At 38.4% G+C, this 14,184-nt stretch overlaps 1 pseudogene; it reads right to left on the bottom strand.

The window, feature by feature from the left end:
- Positions 1-4,479: 4,479 nt before the first annotated feature.
- Positions 4,480-11,416, bottom strand: LOC149828572 (triacylglycerol lipase 1 pseudogene; annotated as a pseudogene).
- Positions 11,417-14,184: the final 2,768 nt, after the last annotated feature.

Here is a 14,184-nt window from a genome sequence, read left to right as displayed (position 1 = left end):
CCTGAAGATTTCTTAACAAAGAAAAAAAAAACATTTATATTAGGATGGTAAAGACTGAAATTTGGAAGATACTAATAGAAATGCTTTCACATTATGAATTAAACCTACAAGAAGACATGTGCGTGATTCAGTAAAGGATGCTTCTTTCAAAGATTAAAACAGAGAAAAGAAAAAAAAAATTCTGAACAGGTATCGATTATAAGAGAGTTCTTTTCAGCATTTGGGAGAAACAAATCATCACGTTAATACATGCTGCTCCTCCATCATCCGAATTTAGCCTCTGCAATATTACACAAGTATAGCCACATAAAGGCCACTAGGGACAGATTGGGAAGGGGGTACAGAAAGAGACCATTACTGCTGCTCACACACATTTCTCAGAATAATATAACAACATGGGTACCTGTAATCATATGCAAATGGCAACCAAAAAAAAAAGAAAAGATTCATATGCTGATAAACAAGGGATTAAGATGAAGGATAGGGAGCTGGAGATAAGCTAAGGTGGGCTTGGTGTAGTGCCGTGGTCAAAGGCACCCATTTAATATACGATCAATCCGTGAGGATGTCGTTTTGACTCCATTTCGAGCAGACACCAAAAACTATATAGGCTTGTTAAAATCAATAAGATACAGGAACACTAAGTAATAATGCTACTAAATACAAAACCTGTAAAAGAAAAAAAAAAAGAGAGGGGTAGTAACATGGAAACATGGCGATGGATATGGGATCACTTGCAAAATCATCCAATCCATTTGCATAAACTGGAACCTTGAATGACACAGAGGTTTCCTGTAAAGTTTTGATCAGGAATATGTGAAGGAGTGTGGAATGTCCTTGGATTTGAAAAACCCTTTGATTGAACAGGAAATACTATTTCATAAAGCTTATGATTTTGAAACAAATCAAGTCAACAAGTGTTATTAGATGATAATAATTCAGCAAAATCTACCTTTTAGAGGGATCAATGATGCTATTGCGAAGCATCACAGATCCTTAACACCTAAAATAACCGAGGTGACAACTTTCATCAATGAGGATGATTAAGAGGTGATGCAGATGGCATGAAGATATTACTCAATGTCTCAGAGATGTAGATATGCGCTGAACCTTCACCTGATTGCTTGCACGGGCTGATTCTTTGCGGATGATTCCTGGAAAACTTTTGGTTTGGGAATGAAAACCTTGATGTAACCCACAGTGTACACGGCGGGATAACCTTGATTCAACCGAGATTGAGAAGGTTCTTCGCCGGGAGTTCGCTTCTTGAATGGTAATGAGGATACAGAGGCAAGATAGGCGTGATGCAGAGAGGAAACAAAACAGTTTGGGGAAGAAGAAAGGGGTTTGAGAGATGAGAGAAGGAGAGGTTGGGATCGGTTTCCTGATAGCCGAGAGGAGAAGAGGTGGTGAGGAAAGGGGGTGAAGAGATAGGGGAAAAGCCAAAAAATTCTCCCTTTCCGGGTGGCCTAAGCCCCCTTTTTAAAAAAAATTCCGCCCTTTCAGCCAAAAGCTCGGGCCTCTCTCATGAAAGATTTTGATAAGCTTTTAAAACTGATTTTTGAAAAATTTCAAAATTGTCGCCATTTGAAAGGGGGGACGGCTCCCTTTTCTCCAGCAATTTTTTTTTTTTGAAAAGTTAGGTAAAGATAAAAAAAAATTGGGTTGAAAAGTAATGGTAATAAATGAAAAACAAAACAAAATGGTAAAACGAATGTTATTGTTTTAAGGTGGTGCCACCTAAGCTAGATTTGAAAACTTTTTGAAAAATTGTTTTTCTTGGCAAAGAGTTTTAGTGGGGTGCCACCTACATGGGCCCACTAACTATTTTATTAAAATTGAGTTAAAAACAAGGTTTTTGTAAATCGGTGCCACTTTCGAGTGGGCACTAGAAATATTTGAAAATTCTAGTGTGACACCACATTGAGGCGGGTCCCACGTCACTTATTTGAAATAAGAGCCAAGTGGAATTTTTGGAAATTTCATAATAGTAGGCTAGTTTTGGAAAAACATAAAGCAAAATTTGGCTTGATTTAAAAACTTGGAAGAAAATGGTTCTTCAGGGCGAAATTTTGAAAGAAGTAGGGAAATTCGGAATCTTTTTGTAAAAGTTTGAAATAAGATCTTATGAATTTTGAAATTGTGTCCCCCTCTTTCCAACTAGCGAGATTTTGAAATGTCAAAACCATCCAGATTGTTTTCTTAAGAAAACTTTTCGTAATTCGGGGTCCTGGGGGTAAAATGGGAAGAATTGATAGTTTTTTTTTTTTAAAACCCAGGGTTTTGAAATCGATTTTGAAAAGTTTAAAAATCAAATCTGGATTGACAATTTCGAAAAATTAGGAGTTCTGGATCTCAAAATGACATGCTGTGCAGTGAAATGATATGAAATGCTCGTGCAATGCTATGCAAAAGACATGTCCTACAAAGTTGCCATTCTGAACTTGAATTTGAAAATTCTGACTTTTGGTTAAGCATGAGATTTTGAGAATTTGCAATTTAAGGGTGTCTCTGAGTCTAAATGGAGAAGTCTTGAGACTCGAGAATGGAATTTAGGACTCTCTGCAAGGTTCCATCTTGGAAAATGACCATTTTGCCCTTCAATGGTTCCGGAGAACCGAAATGTGATGATTGGTGGAAATGTCAAGAAGGTGAGTGAAAATTTGGGGTGTTTACACTAGACTCGCGGCTTTGCCACCTTCCTTACACCTTGTTTTCTGCTGTTTTCAATAAAACCTTTCAAAAAAAAATCATAGAAAATCTAAGGTTTTTCCAAGGTTGGGGTTTGGGGCGCCACAGATCCTGGTATCAGAGCAGTGTTTAAGTGTGGTCTAAGCTTCATCGTGCATCGTCCATCGCACTGTAAGTATGATTAAACCTTATTTATTTCTTTGTTTCTTACTTCTTAGTTAGCGTTGTGTGCTTGGTTCTGAGTGTGGGTTAGATGGCGACAAAGCCAAGTTACGAGAAGATTTTGGAAGCTCTCCAGAACTTGGCTCGAGGTGAGGAGGCCTTGAGTGGAGTTGTGTAGCACTTAGCACGTAGTATGCATATGTTGACACCTCCTTGTGCTAGGTGTTTAGTAGATCACGTGGGACAAATTTGTCCCCGTGAATTATCTGATTGTCCCTATTGCACTCTTTGGGGGCATATCGAGGAAGAATGTCAGATGAAGCTGCGAGATGAGCTCTAGAAGAGCAATGCTGATGATATCGAGGATGTGTCTTCGATCACTGGACCCATGGTAGTCGAAGTGGATAGCCAGGATGAAGACAAGCGTAGAGCACCGGACTCTCCCCAGTATTCTCCTGAATCATATCCTTATGTTGTTTCATTGAAGTACGTGCTAGAACCTCTTGTGTTGCCAGTACTGATGGAAGTCCAGGAGATATCTGATACGCCATTGAGAACTCCTGTTTCTCCTCCCTGTATCAGGCCATGATGTTGTGGAAGTCGGAAGGACTACCGAGATTTTTACACTAGCCAGTCTTGAGAATGTTATGTTATATTGTTAGAAGCACTAAGTTAGTGTTTCATTTCTGAGATTTTTCTTAAGTTGTTAGCAGTGTTTGATTAACCCTGTGTGGATGAGGGGTGTTTCTGTAATGCATGCAATTTTCCTATTAATGAAATAAATTTCCTACCTTTGAGTACTTGCCCAGTTGCTTATGTGTAATTTTACTTATTTAAATGGCATGGCATACACGATGTGATGATCTCATGGAGATGCTCAACAACCTTACTGAGGTAGTTGGATGTCAGACCGAGACAATGAGAAACATGGATGAGCACATTCAGCAGGCCGCCCAGGGTCAGGGAACTCCTGCCCAAGTTCTTGTAGCCGCAGTACCATATAAACAGTTCATGGGCATGAATCCTCCTTCATTCGACGAAAAAGCGACACCGGAAGCAGTGAAAGATTGGATACGAGAGATAGAGCGGATCTTTCGTGTTCTATAGGTGGGCGACGATCGCAAGGTTGACTTCGGGACGTATCGTCTCCGAAAGGATGCTGGAAGGTAGTGGACTACCACCTGAGAGATCAAGTTCGACAACCAGCCGATCGAATGGGAGCAGTTTGTTGAGGCCTTCTATGCTGCATATTTCTCGGCTCACGAGAGGAGCAGGAAGATGTAAGAGTTTCTTGATCTACAACAAGGAAGTTCGACACTTGCGGAGTACGTCACTCGTTTCCGCAGTCTAGAAAGATACTGTCCTAACTTGTATACCACCGAGAAGGAGCGAGCACTGAAGTTTGCTCGAGGTCTGAAGCCTGTTCTATGAACGAAGGTGTATACGCGTGCACCGACGATAGTGGACAAGGCTCTGGAGACAGCCTCCCTATTAGAGCATGATTGGACAGAATCCCAGAAGGTACCAGCATCACGAGGTCAGCAGCTGCAACATCAAGGCCAAAAGAGTTGGCCTACGAAGCGACAGTTTCAGAGGAATCGGGGTGGAAGGAAGTTCCATCCCCCTTCAAATAAGAATAGAAGCAACAACAACAGCAACAACACCAACCAACAATAATACCAAAACCGACGACCCCTGAGTCAGCAACAGCAACGCCAGTACCAGCAGTCGCAGAGGCAGATCACAATGGCAGGTTGTCCGAAGTGCACTGTCGATCATCCAGGATGACCCTGTCCACGTGACACGGAGGTATGTCATTATTGTGGCAAGATGGGCCACTATATCAGGGACTGCAGGAAGAAGCAAGCAAATGATCAGCGAAGAAACACGTCAGGGACATCTCAGCAGGCGCAGCCGAGGCAGCCTCAACCGTATCAGCAGCAACAACAACATTAGCCAAAGCAGGGCAACCAGAAGGTCATTGCTGGACATGCTTACGCAGCAACTGTGGAGCAAGTGACCAAGGGTGAATTGGTCCAAGGTACTATTTCAGTCGTAGGACATGCAACTTTTACGTTATTTGATTGTGGTGCTTCGCATTCTTTTGTAGCTGCTAGATTTTCCAGTACTTTACCTTTGACCGTAGAGTCCTTGAATTACCCGTTGGAGGTCCACACTTCGACTGGTGATCAGTCCTTTTGTGATTCATACATTCCGAGCATCGAGGTGTCAGTGGCAGGGCAGAACCTGTCAGCTGATGTGATCCTGCTAGACATGACTGAGTTTGATGTCATTCTAGGCATGGATTGACTTTTTTAGTATCACGCTCAAGTTTTTTGTCGAGAAGGCAAGGTTGTTCTTTTTCAGCCTGATCGTCCTGTCTTGGAGATCAAGCTTCCTCGACCCGTGCGCGATAGTCGTATGATCTCTTCCTTCAAGGCCCAAAAGTATTTGCGGAATGGGGGTACTACATTTTTAGTCAGTATTGCCCCAGTCGAACATGAGATGGTTTTGATTGATGACTTGGACGTGGTTCGAGAATTTTTTGATGTGTTTTCAGAGGAGTTGCTTGGTTTACCTCCGAAGCGAGAAATCGAATTTTGTATCAAGTTGTTTCCTGGAACTACTCCTATTTCCAAGGCACCTTACCGTATAGCTCCGGCAAAGCTTGAGGAATTGAAGCGACAGTTGGAAGAACTCTTAGATCAGGGTTTTATTTGACCCAGTGCTTCTCCGTGGGGAGCATTTGTGTTGTTCGTGAAGAAGAAGGATGGATCCTTGAGGTTGTGCATCGACTATCGGATGCTCAACCAAGCGATAATCAAGAACAAATACCCATTACCCAGGATCGAAGATCTTTTCGATCAATTGCAGAGGGCGAAGATTTTCTTGAAGATTGACCTTAGGTCAGGTTATCATCAACTTCGTTTCAAAGAGGAAGACATTGTGAAGACATCTTTTCGAACGAGGTATGGTTTATATGAGTTTGTGGTGATGCCTTTTGGCCTCACGAATGTACCAGCTGCATTCATGGATCTGATGAACCAGATTTTTTGTCCATTCATGGATACATTCGTGATCGTATTTATCGACGACATCTTGATCTACTCAGAAAGTCCTGAGCAGCATCGAGAACACGTGCCTATTGTTTTGAGTACTCTCCGTGAGCATCAGTTGTTTGCCAAGTTCTCCAAGTGTGAATTTTGGCTTGAGCGAGTTATGTTTCTTAGTCACGTGATATCCAAGGATGGAGTGTTAGTCGATCCAGCTAAGGTTGAAGCAGTTTTAGGCTGGAAGTAGCCTCAGAACGTGTCAGAGATTCAAAATTTTCTCGGATTGGCAGGTTATTATCGATGATTCATCCAAGACTTTTCGAGGATTGCCTTACCATTGATGAAGTTTTTGCGTAAAGGTATCAAGTTCGAGTGGGATAGCGCTTGTGAAGACAGTTTTCAGATCTTGAAGTCAAAGCTAACGACCTCATCGGTGTTAGCTTTACCTTCAGGCAGATGTAGTTTTGTGGTGTACACGGACGCCTTTGGTACCAGATTGGGTTGCGTGCTAATGCAGCACGGTAGGGTGATTGTGTATGCTTATAGACAGTTGAAGACCCATGAGAGAAATTACCCGACACACGATTTAGAGCTAGCAGCAGTTGTGTTTGCTCTGAAATTGTGGCGACATTATTTGTATGGAGAATCGTTTGCGGTCTTCTCAGACCACAAGAGTCTCAAATATTTGTTCTCTCAAAAGGAGTTGAACATGAGACAGCGACGTTGGCTCGAATTCATCAAGGGTTATGACTTTGCGTTGTCTTACCACTCTGGTAAGGCGAACGTAGTGGAGGATGCGCTTAGTCTCAAATCAAGTGGTGTTCTGGCTAGTCTCGTGTGGAGCCAGAAGCTGATTGAAGATTTCATAGTTTGGAAGCCTTTTTCAGTTGCAGACGAGTCAATCAGATTGTCTCGTCTAACCATTCGATCAGAATTTTTGTTGAGAATCGTGGAGGCTCAGAAGCTTGACGACCAGTATGGTAAGTTTCTAGCCTTGGCAGGACAAGCTGATACTTTCTTTAGTGTGTCAGATGATGGTAGTATTTGTATGAGAGATCGACTTTGGGTTCCGAGCGACTCTGATCTTAAGAAAGAGATTCTTGATGAAGCGCATATGTCGAGATATATGATTCATCCAGGTGGAACAAAAATGTTTAAGGATTTGCAACGCAAGTATTGGTGGAATGGTATGAAGTGCAAGATAGCAACGTACATTGCGAGATGCTTGACTTGTCAGCAGGTCAAGGTGGAACACCAGCATCCTGGTGGTTCCATGCAGAGAATCGAGATTCCTCAATGGAAGTGGGAAGATGTTACGATGGATTTTGTGGTAGGTTTATCGCAACTGAGACGTAAGCATGATGCGATTTGGGTAGTCGTGGACAGACTCACCAAGTCTGCCCATTTCTTGCCTATCAGGATTAGTCAATCCCTTGAGAGTCTAGCTGACTGTGATCATCGCAATTTTTTTCCTCTCTTGTGGTTTCTCTCTCTTCCTTCTCTTTTCCTTTTCTAGCCTCTATTTTCCTCCTTTTTGAAGGGAGAAAAATAAAAGACAGAAAAATAAGAGAGAAGAGAAAAGAAAAGAAAGAAGAGAGAAGATGAACTCTTTTGCGGGGTCTCACTTGACCTTGATTTAAAAATATTTAGAAAATTTAACTCGCCTCCGTTTTAAAATATATTGCGGAAAAATGGAGAGACGGGATTCGCTCGTCGGTACGAGGTTCGGCCGTTCCTGGCGCCTTTACTAGGGGTAATCGAACCAAGGATCAAATCTATGCCTTTTGCTTTGCCTAAATATTATCTAAGAATTTATCCTAAGTCTAAAATGCACAAAGAATCATGCTTGTGCAATGCAAGGATGTATGCTCTTTTGGGAAAATGTTTCGAAAATCTTCAAGTTTTTCTGAGATAGACTTGATAATAGAATGAAGAAATGATTTCTGAATGATTTGAATCTAAATTAGAACTTGAGATAGATCAGAAAAGATATATAAAGTTCTAAATCTTTGAAATAATGAGAGTTGGAAGAATAAATCTTGATTTTGAGAAAGAATGATTTGAAGCTGAAAATGAAAGGAAATGAAGTTTCAAGGTCAGAAATGGACTTTGAATTCGAATTTTAAACTTGGATTTAGGAAAGGCAATGAATATTTGAAATGGAATTTGAATTTCAAATTTGAAATCAGAATGGACTTGAGAAATCCAAATGGTAAAAAATAGAAATGGATTTAGGGAGTTCAGATGAGATCTGAAAATGGATTTAAGATCTTAAAATGGATTTAGGATATGAAATCTGAGATCCAAAATAGAGTTGGACTTTGAACCCTAAGATGGATTTTAGATCCGAAGTCTGAGATCCAAGATGGAAATTTGAATTTTGGATCCTAAAATGTATTTGGATCTGAAGTCTGAGATCCAAAGTGGAATTGGATTATGGATCCTAAAGGAGATTTTGGATCTGAAATCTGAGATCCAAAATGGAACTAGATTCTGAATCCTAAATGGATTGTGGATCTGAAGTCTGAGATCCAAAAAAGTGAAGATTTGTACTTGGAAATCTGGATCCAAGTTGGGATTAAGATCTAACTTTGGATTTGGATTTTGAAAGCCCAAATGGGACTTTTGAATACGGATCTGGGTTTTGGAAACCCAGATTGAATTTAAAATTTAGGAAAGGTCAAGCTCAGAGTTAATTTCAAACTTTGATTTTTGAATTTGAAGATAGGAGGATAAACTTGGTTTTGTTTTTGAAGATGAATCAGAAACTTCAAAGTTAAATTGAACTTTGAATTGAATTGAAAATTTGAATTTTGAATATAAAATTGATTTTGAAATTTCAAAGTCAAATCAGACTTTGAAATAGAATCTGAATCTTTAAAAATGAGATAGAATTGAATTTAAATCCATAAATAAGACTTAATCTGAGAAATGAAGAAAAGAATCACTTGGAATTTTGAAAAGAAATTTTTTGAAAATATGATGCAATTCTATCCTAAATGATGAATGAATTTAAATTTTGAAATTGGATTCGAAAATCATATTTCGTTCTTTTAAATGAATGTAAATAAGATTGAAGATATAATACATCCTAGACTATGGTCATTGAATGTATTATATAATAATCTATATTTAAATTCAAGTGAAGAATAAAACACATTTTTTTTTTGTGCTTTTATAGAGTTTAAAATGAAATTAACTCTCAATATACCCTTACTATGGCCATTGGTATACATATTGAATTGATTTTAAATTAAACCCTGATAAAAAAAATATATTTAAAGAAAATATGATGAATTTTGAAAATGACCCAGTGTGGATCCAGTGTTATTTTATAAAAGATAAAAATCCTAAGTTTTGTTTACATCCTGACTATGGCCATTGATGTAAATCATCAACTTAGGATTAATTGCCTCATACGAAATGGTGCTCGTGCCATTCGTGTTTTCATTTGTGAAACTTTGGAGAGATAAAGAGGGATATGAAAACAAGTAATGCTCATACATTCTATGCTAGAGCAGGAAATGTAAAATTTTCATTCATAATTTAGCTATTATATCATCAGATGGAATTCTGACAATCAAGATTTCAAATGAAGAAAAGAAGTCCGAACTTTCCATGTGTTTCTATGAAAGGGTTAGTATAGGGCAGAAGACTATATGTAGAAAGGAACATGAATGCATGTGAATACATCTATCCTAATATGGAACACATGTATGAAACATTCTATTTATGCCAAGATGAGATTGTATGTATATATACACCTGGATATGATGCCTATGTTAGTGAGATGACGCCTATGTTAGTGAGATGATGCCTATATACTTGTAATAATACATTGGATAAATACTCATTTATAAGAGGTATACTGTTTGGCAGCAAGTGGTTAGAGTTAAGTGGGCATTGCCATGTCTAAATGAAAGGTGATAATGAAAGGCTAGGCTAGCTGTGATTGAAATAACATTGTGTGGTAGTTGGTAGGAAATGTACCTAGGTGCAGTTACTGTGGATTGCAAAATGATTCATGAATATTGTTAATGGATTAAATCAACCAGAAAAACAGCCTGGATACATATATCTCATCAAGCATATATAATATATGAAAATTCCGGGCAGTATAAGTGTAGCTTGTAATAATTTGCAGGAAAAGCACAAACCTGATATAAAATAAAACAATAATTCAATTAGGAAACCCAGTCATACTGAATTCGACAATGTACTTTCATCTACAACAGGTGGAGATTGCTTAAAATATGAACATTTAGTCTAATATGGGATGCAAGTACTAATGGATGGATACTGACCTGTATCTGCAGATCAATCAATCAATTAGATGAAGAATCGGCTTTGACAGAGCTGGATCCACCTAATACTCTGAGTTCTCGAATCACTGTTTCAGCAATGTGATAAACCATCTCTAATTATGACCGAATCAAACTGCAACAGGATAGATTTTAACCAGATTTGGGTGATTTGAACACACACAGCATATATATATTCGAACCCACACATATTAAAAAGCAATATATGAACCGTTGATGATTTGTGATGCAGCAATATATGTAGCTGTGAATTAATGCAAAGATAGGCACGACCAATGTAAAATAGACATGATTGAGGTATAAAATCATATACAAACATGAACCAGAATGTAATCTCAGAGATAATAAGAGAAAAAAAATGCAGGGAACTTACACTAGGTGCTGCGATGAATGTAATGCGCCTAGGAAGGAATGTTGTGTAAGATGGTATGTGATATACATGTGCTGGGAGTGAAGCAGTGAAGTGGCCTTTGGATCTTTATGAACCCTGCTGGGAGAGATGCTTAAGGTTTTTGGTTGATGAAGGATGAAATTTATATTTAAGATAGTGATCCACACGAATGTTGTGGAAGCAATAATCCTTTTTTGTTACGGATGACAAAAAATCACTACAGTTAATGTGGCCATCACATATAGATTCCAGTACTCGGATGCATATATCACTCCAGAAGTCAAGCTGGTGCATGCCCATCGCCGACAGCATCTGATCAAGATGTACGCTAACAGCTTTAAGAATAAAGTGGGAACTGATATGATCTAGATATGATATAGGACATAAAAGAGATGCAGCTGCAACCATCTCTGCTATGTCCGGCTGAGTAAAGGCTGTAAAGCCATTACAGTTCCCTATGAATGCCCAACAAAGAAAATTTTAGAACTTGTCATCAAATGAACATAATCAGTCATTGTTGAAAGGTTATACAGAACAAGTTCCTCCCAACTCCAATCCTAGAACTCCTTGTTACTTCAAAAAGGGAAATATGACTATGGCTTACAACGCATACCACATACGTTTCCAGCCCACACATCAAAACCAGAATCAACAGGGATAAACCCCAAGGACTCCTCAACAGAATTTTCAAACCAAGCATCCCCACCCTGATAGTGGCTTGCACGTATAATCCTCAATAATTCTGGTGCTTCTAAGGCCTGCCAAGAGAGCTGCAATAGAAAAGATTCAAAAGCCATGCTACCATACTACAAGTAACCTTAGAACATCTAAAGGTAAAGATATGCTACAACTGTGAGAACAGGTAAAGTGCTGGAAATGATAATGCTCGAGAATAAGAGATTATGTTAGCTTGAGTTACAGAATATAAACAGACATTTTAATCAACTAGTCCTTGATAACAATTCTGCATTACATCACTGCCTTTTGTAGAGCTTAGCAGCGGAGCACAATCCATTGTAACCGATGAACCATATCAACACCACCACCAATGTGTGCCTTTTGTCCAGCTCCTTGAAAGATAGAATCCAGATCCCTCATCGAAACCGACATGGTCAGGTTTGGTTTGTACGAGGTACTATTGCTCAAATTATTCTTACAAATAGAACCTGAAGTGCCCTGCAATATAATTTGTCCCAAGAGTGAGCTTCACAATGTAACTTGTTTTCATAATTGAATTTGGAAAAGCACTAATTTATACCAACAATGAAAATAAGAGGCTACCATAAGCCTCCACATGGCATAGTCCTAAGTGTTATCGTCGCGAAATTTTTCCCCGTCTTCCCTTCCTTGCGGAAGAGAGAAAGAGGAAACTTTTTCGCGCTTCAAACTTGACCGGATTTTGGAAATTGCTTTTGAAATACTCGCCTCCGTTTTTGAAAATTGCGGGAAAATCCATGGGATGGGGCTCGACCTGTCGGTACGAGGTTCGACCGTTCCTGCCGCCTTTAACAGGGGTAATCGAACCAAGGACCAAAACTATGCTTGACTTAGTTAAATCATCAAAATCGTGTTCTATCCTAGATGCACAAAGAATTCAGGCATGTGCTATGAGATTTTGGAAAATGCAAGTTGGAAAACATGATGTATGCTTAGAAAACATTTGGAGTTGGAAAGAATCTCTCAGGAAAAGGGTCAATTTCTCAGGAAACTCAGATAAAAAGGGTTTTTGAAAACATGAGAAAGCTTATAAAGATGTGAGAAAATCAGGAATAGTTGAAAATCCTGGGAAAATGGAAGTGATTCTTGAAAAAAGGTGAACCTTTGAAAAGGGAAATACTTCTTAGGAAAACTTGGACTTTGAGAGTTTTTTTAGGAAAATAATGGAAAATTTATAGGAAAACTCATTGGGGAAGGAAATTCAAAACTTGGGAAATTGAAATCCTAGGAATTTTTACCCTTGAAATACTTGGAAATCGATTTTGATCTTGGAGAAAGATTGGAAAACTCTTTTGAATCTCTTAAGAAAATATCATTTTCCAGGGAAAACTGTGGAAAAACTTGTCTTTGGAAAACCGATTTTGGAAAATCCTCAGAGTTTCTTGAGAAATCGATTTCTTGAGAATGAAGTTTTCTTAAGAAAATCGTGGGAAAACTAATGATTTCATGATGCCAATGACATGAGTGAATGAATGCCCTTTGAAAAGACTTTCTGAGGAATTGGTTGGAAAATGTGCAGTAAGTCCAAATAAATCCTTCACATATCCTGACTGTGGCCATGAATATGTTCAGAACTTGATTGATTTAATGCACATGATTTTGAAAACTTTGGAAATATGATGTGCATTTTAAGATAGCCTAAGAGTGTAGGCTCTATGTGACTAGTAGAAAGATGACGGATCTGGGTCTCGTCCATATTCCGACTAGGGCCGTAAATATGGATCCCACCGAGTCCATCAACTCCCTAAGAGTTGGTGCACGTGCCATTCGTGAACATCCATAGTGCTTTTGAAATAAAATGCATGAATCATATAATCAGGATATTGCATAAATTTAAACTATATGATATGCATCCTAGTCTAAGCAGGAAATTAACTCTCTTATTCCAAAATTTACATTATTACATCACTTAAATAAAGAAAATAAAAGAAAATTGCAGACTTCAGCTCCTTCTTTTGATTGTTTCTGCCAAACTTGAAATTGGGTTAGCACAAATATGTGGGTTTTTCCAAGATTTTCCAATAATATTATGAAATTATTGGATTTAATTGGATATAAACCCTATTCTCATGCTTCCTTGATATTTTGAAATGATGAAAATGCAAGAAACTCAGTAGAAAACAGTTTGAAGTTCGGAATTGGTGGTCAAAATGACCAAAATACCCCTAAAATTAAAGTTACACCTTTAAAATCAGGGTTTTTTGAAGGAAAACTTGGTAAAACTGAGATTTCGAAATTCAAATTGAATTAAATGATGATTAAATGCAGTAAGAGACATGATGACATACTGCTAAACACACTAAGACTGTAAAATCAGAATTTGATATTTTGCAATTTATCAAAAATAACGATTTTCGCTTGTTTTCACTTGGATCCGGGTCCTGCGGGACCCTGTTTTGGTATTATGGCTAATCCGAACCTCAAATAGATTCCAAATTACACCAAATTCGGTATGAAGCATCTACTTACTCTGATAAACCACCTAGAATGCTAAAAATCACGAAATGATATGATTTAAATGCTAAAATTCAAAGAAAGTCCTAAAATGGTGGATTTTGCCTATGGATCCGAACCAAATGCAATGCCTAATATGATAATGCAAGATTTACACCATGGAAACTTCTGATATTTTTCAGACTGCTCAAAGACCCTAAATGGAACATTTTTGGTTTTTACATCCTTGGGATTTGAGCCATGGTGAGTTCAGAAACAGGGATTTAGTTCTGACAGAGGTAAAAATCACCCTAATCTGATGTAAAATGCCAACAAAATATAAAACAGACATGGAAATTTATGAAATTAATAAGAGCTATGCATGACACCTACATGAACAACTTTTATGTTTATG

Source organism: Nuphar pumila, chromosome 9, assembly GCF_984573655.1.
Source record: "Nuphar pumila chromosome 9, dmNupPumi1.hap1.1, whole genome shotgun sequence".
NCBI lineage: Eukaryota > Viridiplantae > Streptophyta > Magnoliopsida > Nymphaeales > Nymphaeaceae > Nuphar > Nuphar pumila.
This window is presented reverse-complemented; position numbering and strand designations above follow the sequence as displayed.